The following is a 15424-nucleotide window of genomic DNA, read 5'->3' on the forward strand; positions in this document are numbered from 1 at the left end:
ATCACTGAAAACGGCCGATGGTTCTCATCGAGCGCGACACGTCGAGTTTTCAACGCCGGTCGAGTTTAAGGGAGACAAAGGGCGTTGATTGCGAGCTTCGCTCGCGGACAAAGGCTCGCGCCGTCCGGGGCTGAAAAACGAAACAAACAGAGAAGCAAGGTGGGGCGGTGACGCAGATCGAAACGCGTAAAGAATAATGGAGAACGCGGATCTCTATTTCGGCCACGCGGATCCGGCCGAATAAATCAAATATCGACGTTACGCGTTCGTAAATCGGATTCCTGTGTGGAACTGGCTCGTTGACAGCAGCGGCAACGTGAATGAACTCATAAGACATCGACGTCGTTTACGATCGCAACGCGCCGTCACCGAATTTATGGCCATTATATGCGTTCGTTCTCTGAAAGGCAGCCTTTTGTCGGCGAGGGACCGAGTGAAATTGTTGGACGAGCGCCTTCACAAGGAAAATAGTGTAGTTTATTGAAATCGTTTCCCTTTTCTATTTTTTTTTTTTTTTTTTTGTGATACGTAAACGAAGAATAAAGGAAGGAGCAATTTTTGTTTGTCTTTTTTAATTGATTGCTTATAGGCGTATCAACGACTAGAATGGATTGAAAGCATCGGCTGATTTCTATAGTCTTTGGAGAAGACTAGTTTGTTTAAATGTTTTGTACGATGGTTTGAATGATGAAAATGGCATCGTTTGTTGAAATCTGAATTCTCGGTGATTGCTAAAATTTTTCTTTCAATTGACTATTCATAATGACATCAGCCGTTATAATGGACTTCTATTTTTTTGAGCGACTCAGTTGGCATTATTGATTCAATTTTACAATTCTTGAGGAAGAGAATTATTGGTTTGATATAAACGTTTTAGCAGTTGTAATTTTTTATTTGAATTTTTCCGAGTCATGTTTTATGGGAAAGGAATAACATGTTGCAGTAGGGTAGTTCGCAGCAATTTACGCTACTATAGCAAATAACTTGGAAATAGCTTACTTGCGAATCTCTTATTTAATCTGTTTCAAACGTACTTTATACATTAATTTATGCACTATTTTTATTGTTCTTTATTTCGATCCTTCCAACGATAAATATTCATAGCTTGGCATCGTAATAATTATAGATCAACGGAACGAATATAAAAATAAAAATACAAGTACTACCGATTTGTATATGAACGTCTTAAATAAACAGGTACAACATTCTTCCATCCGCAACGAAATATTACGATTTCCGCACAAAAATATTATCACTTAACCTCAGTTATTTTTGGTCGCATCTAAAAAAAGCGTATTATAATAAAAATCCCACTAGAATTGTCGTCACGTAAAGAAAAAATAAAACAGAGAATTGATGGAAATAGATGCGATGATATCTCGTGTTTTAATATCATGTAATTGTACGTATGAAAATTTTATAATTGCATTACTAAATGTTAACGGTGTTTTAATTAAAATACGTTCCACAATAATTAGTAGTAACGGTGATAAAATGGTTAATTATTAAAACGTTGTTTCGTCCATGCAGTATTACCTGCATATTCATGAAACAGTTTTCTTCTAATTGAATTTTTTATTCCCTGCCGTAATTCACTGACTACGTCATTATTACTTTCTGAGCGAAATTCTAGTTATATCGTTTATTGATTACAACTAGTAACCCGTTTGCGCATCGGAAACTCCAAAAGTATTAGATTATTTTCCTGCTCAAAAACGTAGAAGAATAATGGGAAAGAACATATCTGTTCAGCGTCTAACAAATCAATTACTAATAAGGTATTGATGCATCGATGTCATCACGATAGGAAATTTTCGCATCACGAGCCAAACTCGTTTAACTCTCCTCACAAAAGTCACTTATTTTGTCTTCCAATCTTATAGTGAATTATCTTCGCAATAGATATGGATTCGAGTAGATTGTAAATATATCCCACTCTGACTTTATGAAAAAGAAAAATATAGAAGATGAACAATATTTGTAACCTTCCATAGATAAACTGGATCCTTTGTGTCTGACCTTTGTCTTTTATCGCACTAGGTTTGCAAAATGTCAACCTGTCGATATCTCTAATACATTAAACGTCCATTATTCGAGTGAATTACTTGCAACTTTTTCCAATAAAAATAAGAATCCGGAGAATAGAAATTCAAGCATGAAATTTCACTTACTGTTAGCATCTATTTAGATTCGCGAGTGCGTATGGAAATTAACCAATTTCTATTTTACAGGGTATACTCTCGAGCTTTGATCGAGAAGCCGACTGAAATTATTCTGATTATCAAGTCAAAAAGGTATGAACGTAAATGATAGGAAAGTGGAATATAGAAATTTTTGAAATGAAATTCAAGAAATAGATAGAAAGACAGATAAATGACGAAAAACTTCGCGGCATCGACTCATGAAATTTTCTTTCTGTGTATTAGATATATCTTAGTTCCTCTACGACTCTATGATGCCAACAACGTACGTCAATTTTCTTCGTTCCTTTTTGTCTGGACTTTGCCACGGAAAATTCTGTTTCGTGTCTCATCTATTTTCTGACTCGACACGTCTCTGACCTCTCTCGCTTCGCTGAATCCTCCCTTCGTACGTTTCCATTTTCTTACTTTTCAAGCTTTCTTTCTGCGTTAGTCGAGTTACCCTTTCTTCGGGTTTAATGGCTGAGATTTTTATTTTCACCTTCTCAGCGGCTTATACCATCTCTCTTTTGAGCCACGCATACAACGACACGCCTTTATCCATCTGCTCGGTGGTTTTGTAAATTCGCGTCTTTTATCGTCTTAAACTCCAGATTTCTGTCTTTTGTACTTTATAACGGCGAATCTTATCTCGGTTTCATTTCAAACGAATAATATGCGTTTGGATTCAACTGTGTTTTAGATTTCTTCGCGATTTCTTGCAAAACGAAGACGTTTGAAGTTTCAATAAAAAGAAGAAACGTAAGTATACTATATAGACAAAAATAAATGTTCGAAAGTTATTTCGAACTTTATGAACGTCACGTGCGAATAAATCTCCGATCTCTCGCCGCACACACCCTTTCTTTTCTTTTTTTCTTTTCTAAAGATTTCTAGTTTAAAAAAATTCAACGCTGATATATTGAAAGCACAAGACACAATAAGCGAGGATTACGATATTTTAATTCATGTAAAATAGTGTTGTCTACGACGTTCATGGAGTTGCATAATTTTGCGAATAACACGAATCTCGACGAAGATAAAAATATTGATTTAGCACATAATAAAGTAGATTTCCCAAATCGTTTTCGCTTTCTGCAATATGAATCTACTAAACATAAATCAATGTATATAAAAATCTCGTCTAAATCAAAATAAAGTAGATTTTTATTATAAACCGATAAAATAGATTTATAGAATCGTTTTCTCCGGTTTCCTTCCACGAAAACGTCTATTTTTGGTAGCAAGTTAAAAATAATCCGTACAATTTCCTTTGATCGTTCACCAAGATAAACACTAGATGAGAATCTATAAATTCTTATGCAGCTTATATCGTTTACCTTTACCCGTTAACTAATACTCGAAGAACCATTAATTAATCTATTCAAAAGCCACAGTAATCAATTGGAACATTGAAAAACAGAGAGAAGCGATTTCCTTACGAAAATATTATTGCTTTGAATACGCCTAATTTACTATGCATTATTATTATGCCACCTGTCTACGATAAACAAACTCGTTCGATCAGAATATTTATTTTTCAAGAATGTTAATCGCGAACCTAGATAATTTTCAAGATGAGAAATTTCCGAAAAGCAAAGTTTGGCTTCTGAAAAGCACGATTATCATGAGGATAGATTCTAACAGTGGAACATAGTAGCGTTGACTTCAAAAATTCCTTACGGGCAATTTGCACGAATTGTACGGAGACTTAAGCTTGTGACTCGTCTTGATATTTACAACGAATTTGCATTGCAGAAGGCGATATTTTTCATCCGTAACCTGATTTGAAAGTCGTTGCGACGACGCCACCACGATATTCCGGAAACGATGGTCTGGAAGAAAACCAGCGAAATTACGAGACGAAGCTAGCCAAGTGCAAATCCTCTTCGTAAATCGTGTGAAGCTTCTTTGGCAATTGCCACAGAAAATAGTTGTACGTAAATATCTCTATATTCGATCTAGCAGTTCGAAAGGAATAAGGACAGCTGGGTGAGCAGATGAGAGGAGTGGGATTCTTCTCAAACGATGACTCAATTTTTGTCAATTAAATTTATAATGGATTTGCACGTGTTTAGTAACAATAAGATATTGGGCCGAGATATCGTTTTTTTTTTTTTTTTCGAATGAATCTGATTATACTCGAATTTCTTATATTAGATTTTAACACGTGAAAGCTCTGATTTCATTGTATTAATTTCCTAAATCTTGCTCTCGTCAATAAATATTTTTATCTTTATAGATGTATTAATATCATAGTTCAATTTTTGTTAATTCCAGATGAGTTCAATGTTTTAGCATTCCCGTATGTAAACTAGAATTTAGTAAAGTACGAATCGTTAAAATCGAAATGAAGTAAAAGTCGAATAAATTAAAACGTATGTTAAAGATGCAAATCTATACAATGGCTTTTCATCGAGAAGGCAAAATAATTATTTCCAGCTATTCGAAATTGCAAAACGTAAAGAATAAAATAAGACACACTTCAATTTTTGTTTACTGTTTCAGTAAGATTCAAGAAATTCCCTCGCAATATGGAATATATGTTACTCAACAGACCCCATAATGATGTTCTCCATAGATCCAGAGAGTTCATCTTTCTAATTCAAGCAGAAGAAAAGCAAACAGCCAATTTAACAAAGCACAGTGGACTCTGCTTCAACAAAGTCAAGGAACCGAGGGTTCTGGTCCTGACATCAAGTTAATATGTTCAAGATTCGAACATTCGAGAGACAAGTGCCATGAGAATGAATTTTTTAATGAATTTACGAGGCCAATGGACGATCAACGTTAAACCACGAAGCAACTATTCAGCTGCAAAATGGATTATTTATAAACATAAAACCGGTTCGTCGAGATTCGTCCAGATGGCAACACCAGTTGAAAGCTTACGCGGGAACTTGAAAGCTCGAGAGTTTTTCCGATGAGGCCGCCAGATGGAGACGAGCTTACGTCGCGGATGTAAAGCGTCGCTTTTGAAATTTAGCGTGGAGCTAACTAATCATATCACGCAATTTTGTGTCATATAAAATATACTAACTTACGGAAAATTTTGAACTTTTATTACTTCTACTAGAATTTTCTTTCATTTTTCTTTAATTATTTAATTCAGATCTAAAGAAGTAAATTTAAAAATTGCGTTGGTGTGTCTAATGGAAAATACAGTGCAACATATGCTCGTCCCGTAATACAATTTCCAAATTCACTGCTATAAATCATAAAAATTACGATTGGCTGGCTGTTTACAGCTACTTGCGAAGAACAGCGAGACATAAAAATAGAATGAATGGTATACGAACGAAGAAGTTCGATTTTTATATTTTTCATTATACTCGTTACCGTATGATGGATGTTTTTTAACGAAATACAATGAAAAATAATGAGTTTGAGTTAATAGAGTATAATCCATCAATATACCTATGCTCTAATAAGAATATAATGCTTAATGTTAGAGAATATTATAGTGGGAAATAAAACTACCAAAGCTACGAAATTTGCACAGCTATCAATACGTACATATTTGTGAAAAATATTTTTTTTACAAAGACAAGACAACAATCCTGTACACTACTCTATTTATTTTATATAAAATTAGGTCTAATATCCTAATGGAATATATCTCTCTACTGAAATTTGCTTTCATTTCATACATTATTCCACTGACGATCAAATGTGTTACACAATTGGCAATAGACAAGCTGTTTATAAATTTTGTTCGGAAATTAAAAAATGGAGAATGGTAAATGTCATTGATCGATCGATCGTAATTAGAAAAATCTAGTTGGCTGGTTTGAATATCTAAATCGTTTTAATATTAGGTGAGTTCCTATGCGAATCAATGTTTTAATTGTTTTACTAAAACGCGTATGAAGAAGTAGAAAAGCAATATGGAGCTATCGGTGACACTAGTTTTATGAAATTGCATTCTGCAGCTGACTAAGTCAGAAGAATGCGATTTTTTCGTTAGAATAATGATTGCGGAAATTTAGTTGCCGAATATGTTGTAACTCTATTCTTCAATTAAACAAATTAATTTTCTATGTTTTTCTCTACCAGTGCAATATTTCGACAGAAGGCAAGCGAACAGAATTCGGCAATAGTAACAAAAAACTAAACAATTTTGCATACAATACTTTGACATTACTGTAATAAAAGTAAATTAGAAAATTATTTAATGAAGAAACTTGACTTATATCACGAAGAATTAATCATACAGAATTTGATCAAGATTAAGTTATTAATTACATGAATATTTGATATTTAAAGTTTCAATACATACGAACAAAATCTTGTTTCACATCAAATTACGTTGAACTCATCTACTTTGCTTTGCATTAACAACTGTGTTTTCAATTTAAATTAAACTGAATTGTGAAATGGAATTATATTAAATTAGATTTTCTACTGGTGGATGGATTCCACTTAATATTAATGTAAACTAAAGGAAGTTCTGGCAAAAGAAATAACAAAAATTCTAATTCAGTTAGAATTAGGATTTCAGTCAAATCGTGATAACATATTTCATGAAAGAATTACCTGATCTTGGTCGAATTATATTTAATATAAAGTACTAATTAACTGAAGCGTTGTATTAATCAACTGAATTAATTCTCAATCTTCTTTTCTTTCTTTTTATCTTAGCCAAACCTGCAGTTCTTCCCTTTCAAAGGAGTAATCTCAACCCTCTGTTTATTTTTACAACACCAAAAATTCCAATTAACGCGTACCATGCATTAATTCGATGGCAACGAACAACGAAAACATTTATTTATCAAAACAAGCGAACTCTTTGAACCGTAATACGTTAGAACTGTCAACTTTCGAGCGGACACTTTTTTCGCCGAGCAACGAAACGCTGAAAAATGAAAATGTTCGCGACACGTTGCAGAAAGCTTCCAAACGTACGAACATAATCACAAACAATACAGGGCGCTGCTCTAAACGAGCTTCATTCATAAAATCTTTGCTACAAATGTTAATGCCGTAATCAAGATAATAACAATTTATAATCATTCAGTCTGCAAAAGGATATCGCGAATATTTCGGCAAACGAATTTGTCGTTGGCGTACGTAACCTCATTAGTTAAACAAGGAAGATACATGCATGTCCTCGGTTGCGATTTCGTCGACGTCCATTCCGCGAGTAATTAATTCCGCTCTCTAATTAGCTTCGCATTCTCCGGATTATTCTGGATTCTCGTGTTCAAAACGGTCTAGAAACTCTTCATTGTACAATTGTTGGTTTGAAACGCTTCTGATGTTCCTGCGCCCGCAACCGATCTTTCCGTATTTTACACTTTAGCTTCGTATTATAAACGATCATTTTGCAACGATTATATGTTATATTAATAACGATTACAGTGTATCTATCTTAACATGTGTTTCCTTATTTCCATTGGAATTTTATTTCTTATAATTCCATCATTAGAATTATTATGGAACTACTGTATTAGATTAAAAGAAGTTGTACTTCGTTACAGAATTTTTATTCCAACTTATAATAGAATTATTTAGGATTATTATGGTATATTAGATTGTTTTTAGTCGGTCTTTACAGTCAATTTGTTGGCATTATATATAATAATTTCGTACAATAAAGTGAAAGATATTTTTTCCTTATTTTTAGTGAGACAAGTTACGATCTGTTTAAAAACTTAACAAAATATTTAATTTTTGTTGAAAATGACAACGTGAGTTCGTGCTCGCCATCCATATGCAGATGCGTTAGTTATAAGAAATAGTAAATAGAGGATGATCCTAGTTACAATCGATAGATTAAATCGATAAAGATGCCTTTTTGTTTTTATCCTTAGCTTTTTGTAAGCGCATGCAATAAAGGTTTTTTTGGCTCACAACGGTGTGATAGATTTATCCATTGAATAAAATAATAACTATTGTGATCCTACCTCTGAGTATAGAAATAACAACAATTTTCATTTGGTTTAATATTATATAATTTTGTTTAGTACATAAACTACAAAGCATCGTAATTTATCTAGACGCAATAATACATAGAATAAAGTATTCAAATATTTCGAACATACTCTTGCAAGTATTGAACTAGCTTCTGCAATATCCAATAAAGATCTCCATCTTTTCTTTTAAAAGAAATATAAGCGAAAATTGAACTGATCGAGTAGAATATTCTGTTACAAACAGGTATAAGCTACTTGAGAGAAGAAATATTCGTAAATATGAATATTCTGTGAAATGTAGAGAGAAATTTAATTACAATATATTACAAAATTATGTTACATTATGTTATACGTTTTCACACATTTTTTATACGTTGTATTATAAATTGTAATATCAGGGTAATTTCAATAAACAACTCGTTGCACTGAAGCTTTCTCCTTTGACAGAAAATTAATTTAAATTTCCGACGAATATCAAATAAAGTACAGACATGTTAAAACGCCAATAATTTTAATAATTCCGCGATTGGAAAAAGATCGAAAGTATTCAATGAGAGCTTTCACGAATCCCTTCCTAACTTCACAGGTCGTTGGTGAATAGAGGAAACTTTCCATCCACGCAGCTGTTTCGAGTAGGATATTTTTAAGCTGCGCTCCAAAATTTGCGCCAATGTTGTTGCCCCTTACGTCAGAGCCTTCACGGTCAATATGATTGTTTCTTGTTATATTAAATCAAAACGAAAAAATAAGTATTTCGAGACAGAGAGCCTCCTCTATCGACCTTCCATTCCCTCTGGTCTTTAATTCTATTAGCATAGCAATAAATCACCGCGATTTAAAATCGAACAGTTCGATATTGCGAGAGATGGAAAGCTTCCAATTATCGTTTGTAAAAATTACGAAACTTCCTTAGTAGTTTCGAAAGGTTGCAAATCACTCCATACATCATTGATCAATAGATCCGATATTTGTAATTTGTTACAGTAATTTTACTTACAAATTTATTTCAATTTGCCTTATGCAAATTTACTTAAAATTTTATCTTAATTTTGTTTGTTGAAATTTATCTTTAATTTTATTTTAATTTCAGTAACTTGATAGCTCATAAAGTACTTGCAAGATTTTTGCACAGTCGAAAATCATTTCATGCTTGAACGATTAAATGATTTTTTAACGACTCTAGTATCTATCTATTTTTCACAAATCGAATATTCAATCTTATGGTTTATTTTACTAACAAATAATTGTATTTTGCACGAGATACAAAACACTCGCGATGTATTTGCACCAAGTGAAATCGCCGACAATTTAAACAAGCAATTATTGCTTGTTGAAAGGAATTCGCCGCGCGAATAATCAGAGTAATTTTAATATCAGGGGCAACGTTTGAATAAAACGAATGATGGAAAGTTTCCGAGCGACGTTCGAGAATTTTTGAGACGAAGATTTTGTTGAACTTCGGATTCATTTAAAAGTTTTGAAGAACACATAAAGTAGCACCATTGAAAGATGAAAAAGTCTCAGTTAAGGATGTGATGAGTTTACACAGAGTTACAAACTTGGCCCTTAACGATTGATCGACAAGTTGAAGTAGCAGTTCGCCATTTCTAGTTTCTGATATTTAGATTCTTAAAGCGATTAAGTCTTTAGTCGCGTATATCATTAAAAAAAAAAAAAGAACTAGAATTAATACTTCTATACAAATATGTAAAGTATCTCAAATATTGAAATTATCTGCCTAAGAACTCAAAAGATCAAACTTGACACTTAATAAAAATAGGACAAAAATTGCATAAAGTTCCAATTTATATACAAATTTCAGTTCATATTCATAACTTTCGTCGATAAAGAATAAATGAAATGAGGTTTCTAAATCTGCATGATGGCTGAAATATTGAAACTGTCCGACTAATCACGTAAAAAATCACTTTGCAGGTTTCAGAGATACTAAAAATATTCCACAATTTATGCACGCCGCAATTATTCACAAGAGATACGTGAAATGAAGATTTCTATCTGCTAAGATGTTGAAACTATCCGATAGCCCGAATTTTCAACATTTTCAAAAAACACAGAGAAGTTCGTATACGCGATGCTTTATCACAAAAAGAAAGACAAACGAATAACAATGCGAGCAGATTGGCATCGTTGAGACACGTGCGTGTCATTACATAACGTAACAACGAGCTTTTTATCGGGAACGCGTTATTTCTGTCACGAGGCTATTTTGCGAGAACACTTTCAACGGAATTGAGGAAAGTGTAAGCCGTGTCTCGCTGCGCGGCCTTTGATTAAAAATACGGGCATTCAGGCAAAAGGTGGATATCTTTATTTTTATTCATCGATAGACCACCATAGGCCACGGAAGGCCACCTTATGGAGCACTGACACCAATGTTTACGACACGTGCACGTCTTTTATAATTTTCAAGATTTGATTAAAAACATGTTCACGTCCCAACAGAATATCGTAAACTTCAGATCAGATTTTTAATCCATTCGTTATGATATATTCGCGACTGAATGCATTGTTGACATCTACAGTTTCATTTATTAATATTGGACCAATTAAGAACAATTAGGTAAACACGGAAACTCACTGCGAAATTATCAAAATGTTTAAGAATTATTGTTTCGTTTGAAATGTTAGATTATAAAGAAATTATACAGGGTGGTTGGTAATTGGTGGTACAAGCGGAAAGGGGGTGATTCTACGCGAAAAAAGAAGTCGAAAATATAGAATAAAAAAATTTTTTTTTTTTTAATTTTTCCGCTTGTACCACCAATTACCAACCACCCTGTATATTCGGTATTATAATACTAATCCTATTGAGAGAAATAATCTGATGACATCTATTAAAATCAGACACGAACTTTTACAATGACCTAACAATTTTGTAGAAAATATGTTATTATTATTTGAAAATATATTGTAATTATTACTGCACTTGTTATTATTCGATTCTATGCAATACTTCGCATATTAAATGATTTTATGACGCGGATTCAGAATCTGAACAGACTTCTTGGAATTTCTAGTTCACTTCAGGTTTTTTCAATGGAACTTACGCTACAAAAATGCAAAGATCGACACGTTCCCAGTTAATATAATTCACCAAACTACTCATGCGATTGTTCTATGTACAATACATGTACACTTACATACATTGAATCGCAACCCTGCACGAATACAAAGTTCTGTTCCATTAATTAGTTGTTACTGTTGTTTATACTAATATTAATGGCATTTATTAATTCCAATAACTCGTATCTTCGCTAATAATATTAGTTCGGTTCGGTTGATTTTTCGGCGCAACCAAAATTTCCAAAAGTGCTTGCCACGGATGCATAGGATTCCAATTTTAAACAAAGACAATAACAAGTATAGTAACGTCGGGTCTCATTAATTACTTTTACATGGAAAAAGGGTTCGGTACGCACGCGAAAACTTCCAGCGTGAATCAAACTATGGGACGTTTGCACGTCTTCGTCGCAACAGGGGTAAGAAAGCCTTCAAAGAGAAACGTAAATCTTATCTGCGATATGTATGTATCCACTAAGCACGTCTGGGCGTTTTATGAGCGGACTCGAGTGACCGCAGCAAAGAAGATCCTTTGTTTGAAGAGGAAGCAATGAAAACATGGTCGAGACACCAGCCGAGAAAAATCGTGGAAAGTCGCATGATGTGTGAAATTATTAATACTGGAACTACTAAATCTGTCAAAATTATGTATTGTAGGTTTATTTCCATCACATCATATTAATCATAATGATCTATGCACGGTATATTCAGTATCAAACAGTTGAATAAATCTTCGTAAATCAATAAGAAATCATCTTCGTATATAAAGAAATTTCATTTTGAAATTTTTATTATTTTATTCTGAATCTCAGTTCATTATATTCATTATATTCTTCTTGTATAATCCTCAAACACAATCGTAAAGAAAATTTACTAGATTTGTAGCTCGTTCCACTATCAATTGTGATTAAGGAAACAGTGCAAGTTTTTAAGATTCTTTAATAAATAAACGACGCCGTAATTTTAGTATTATAATTTTAGTAGTTAACGTGAAAGTTGCATAGGATATCAAGGTGCTATAGAATGTTCCAGTATATATGGAAGATCCAGCTTAATGAATGGTTCCATTTCTCCAGTCGCGAGACTTGTGCCTTAAACTTTAAATGGACCGTTAACTCTTAGTTAATAACTAATTGAAATACGCAAAGCTTCGTCTAAAAGTTTGTCTACTCTAAATAATTAAAATCTATCAATATCCGCTTTAACTGAAACTAAACTTTCTACATCTTATTTATACGAATATCACGTTCTAGGGATGTGTAACTGTAATAAATTTGACGCAATTTTATACACGTCTATTTCAACACAAATGAACAGCGATCCAAACAATATCTACGTTCGCACATCGTTTCATCCCGAGATGAACGAATGAAATTTATTTTCGACTGGATGGACAAACCTCGGATCGAATATATGAATACGTAAGTACACAAATAGCTATGAGTTACAATCGAAGCCAGATCCGTCTGCAACAATGTGTCTCTTCATTATTTTCCTGCAATGTGTGCGTGTCCATGGTTAAAAATATGTACAGTAGCTCACGAAATTATTCGAAGATTTTTATGAATAAATTATATGTATCATTCGAAAGATTTTGAAGTTTCATTAGTATCGTAACAAAGTACGACTATCGGGACTATGTTGGTACAGTTTGAAATGAATTTGATAATGTACGTAGAAGCTACAAAATATTTAATGTAGGTATATGTTTATTATATGTTTAAAATGGGTATATTAATTTTTTCACTAAATATATGTTTGCAGTAGGTATCTTGTAGTTCGTGTATATAACTTCTATTTATGTTATTGAACATGACAATACTGAAATTTGTTGACTCTGGTAATTATATTGAACAGTACATTTATAGCGAATGCATATCTTTCCGACACGAACAGTATGTTTTTTTATCCGCGAGATATAAGTTGAATTTTATTTCACGCGAGAACTACTGCATTTATATTCCAGAGAAATATATTTGTATAGGAAATACGCATCAACGTGAATAATTTATGGTTTTATTCGTTATAAATGTAGTTCTGGGAATTTTTATATTTCATGCCGAGTTTCATATTGGATTTCATACTGTAATTTCCAATGCAAATATTACATTTCCAATTTGTTTTTCTTTTCCTATTCGATGTGATTTAAGCCGAGTTATTCGCCAGCTTAACAACGCTGCAATATTTTTTTAGTATATTCGTATTAAAATAAGCCGAATCTCAATATTGAATTGAAATTCGTTTATCGGATCTCGTTACCGTGGATTTTGTAATGTAGTCGTCAATCGTTTAAAATTATAACCGAGATATATTTTACTAAAGATAAATTTTCCTTCGCCGTCTGTGACAATAAATTTAATAGTTATTATATAGAGGCTCTCTTCACAATATGTTTCATTCCGTTCTCTATCGATAAAGATATTATCAATATTACACACCTGTTTCAATAATTGCGAATAAATCGTAACAGCAACATAAAATATCGAAGAATTTTTCTTCGTCGATGTTTCATTTTATGCTACTTATTATCAACGAAAATATTATACTATATAAAACTCCAATTTAATTTAAAGTTAGTATAATAATTATGAACAAACTGTAAGAACAAGATATCACACGTTTCCATTTCTCCATTCTACATTTTTCAAGTATATCTAACATTTTAATATTTCTTCACATTCGTCAACATATTAACGCATTACAAACAGCTTGATCAAACTTTAATTAGCTGTTGCAATCAAGAAACAAGGTTCTTCCATCCACTTGAGATTAGACAGAGGACAATGATACTTATACGACGAACATGATGGCAGTGGTCCGATGCGACCAGCTGACGACGATTCGTCACACGATATATTGGCGCCTAAACCCCATTAAAATTGACCAAGGATTTTCTGTCACGAGTACGGGATCGCTGGTACCACTTACTATCGTATTTCTGTCCCGATTTGAACCACGTATCGTAGAAGCTGGATCTAAGTTTAGGTGTACACGATCAGTTTACCAGGTTCATCGACGGATCGAATAAAACGAACGCCCCAGTGTGAACAATAAACTGAACATTTCTTTCCACGCTATAGTATTTAATAATTTACTTAATTAGAGTTGACGATCATCTTTTAAAGATTTTTGCTTAAAGTAAGAAATAATTTTTTCTCTTTTACAAATACAATTTTTTATTTATAATTCGTGTTTAATTTCTGCGCTTATTTATCTGTATTTGATGTTTAAATTAATATTAATTCTAATGCGTCCTTCTAGAAAATAACTTTTTATCATATTATTAAACTACCCCGGGAAATATTTAAAATTTCAAGTCGCTTAACCGTAACGAACAATAAAGACGGAAAAGAATAAAAAGCATGGTATTATAATTAAAATTAGAAAGCTTTCCGAAGAATGTTTCCGTGAACGTACCTTCATACATATTCCGATGAACTATATAAAAATAATTAAGAAACAAAGCATTGGTTCCCAATCAACATTTTCTTTAAGTACAGACAAATAGATGAATTAACCTATGTCAAATAAATTTGTCTTTTTATAGATGAATCATTAAACAAATAATAAAGAATGAAATTAATATACTAGAAATAAAACAATATATCTTCAGAATCTACAACAAAGCCAGCATTCCTCATAATTCACTTTCTTGAAGTACGAATCGCTAAATAACAAAGAATCACAAAGGATAATTTTATCTGTTTGTATATATGTATATCTAAAGTAATACGGTCTCAAGAAGAAATGTACTGTATTTAATAAATTGTTTATAGCAAAACAACCAACTGGTCAGGCAGACCAGCTTCTATGAAGATTCAAGAAGTCAATAAAAGACAATCGATAATATATTGACCAATTTCCTAACCAGGATATCTTACATTCATAACGAAGACAGTATATTCTTGGAAATTATTGAATTATTTAAAAGGAAGCGGATAATTGGACAGAAAAGGGGGAAAGGGGGAGAAGAAAAGACAGTGAGAAAGTTCCGAGTGAAACAAATAACGCTGAGTGTCCGAGCTATATAATCTATAGTTCCACGAAACTGGCAGTGAACGAGCGTCCGTGCTCAAATTAGTTTCCATCCAATAAATACCTTCAAAAATACTACCTTCATAAATAATACTTTTTGAGATGGAGCGCAACATTCTGTTAATATTCTAAGCATTTGTATCTATCACAAGAAAATGATGAAATAAATATGGATCCACTCTAATGCAACGATACTATCCCGTAATCCTCGAA

The 15424-nt window shown here is 32.8% G+C and overlaps 1 protein-coding gene across 8 annotated transcripts in view; it reads right to left on the bottom strand.

Annotated features, from left to right (window-relative positions):
- The window catches only part of LOC126866152 (tropomodulin), a 118923-nt gene that overhangs the window by 84411 nt on the left and 19088 nt on the right, over positions 1-15424 (bottom strand). The gene's annotated exons all lie outside the window — the stretch shown is intronic.

The sequence above is a fragment of the Bombus huntii genome, chromosome 5 (genome assembly GCF_024542735.1).
Source record: "Bombus huntii isolate Logan2020A chromosome 5, iyBomHunt1.1, whole genome shotgun sequence".
Taxonomy (NCBI): domain Eukaryota; kingdom Metazoa; phylum Arthropoda; class Insecta; order Hymenoptera; family Apidae; genus Bombus; species Bombus huntii.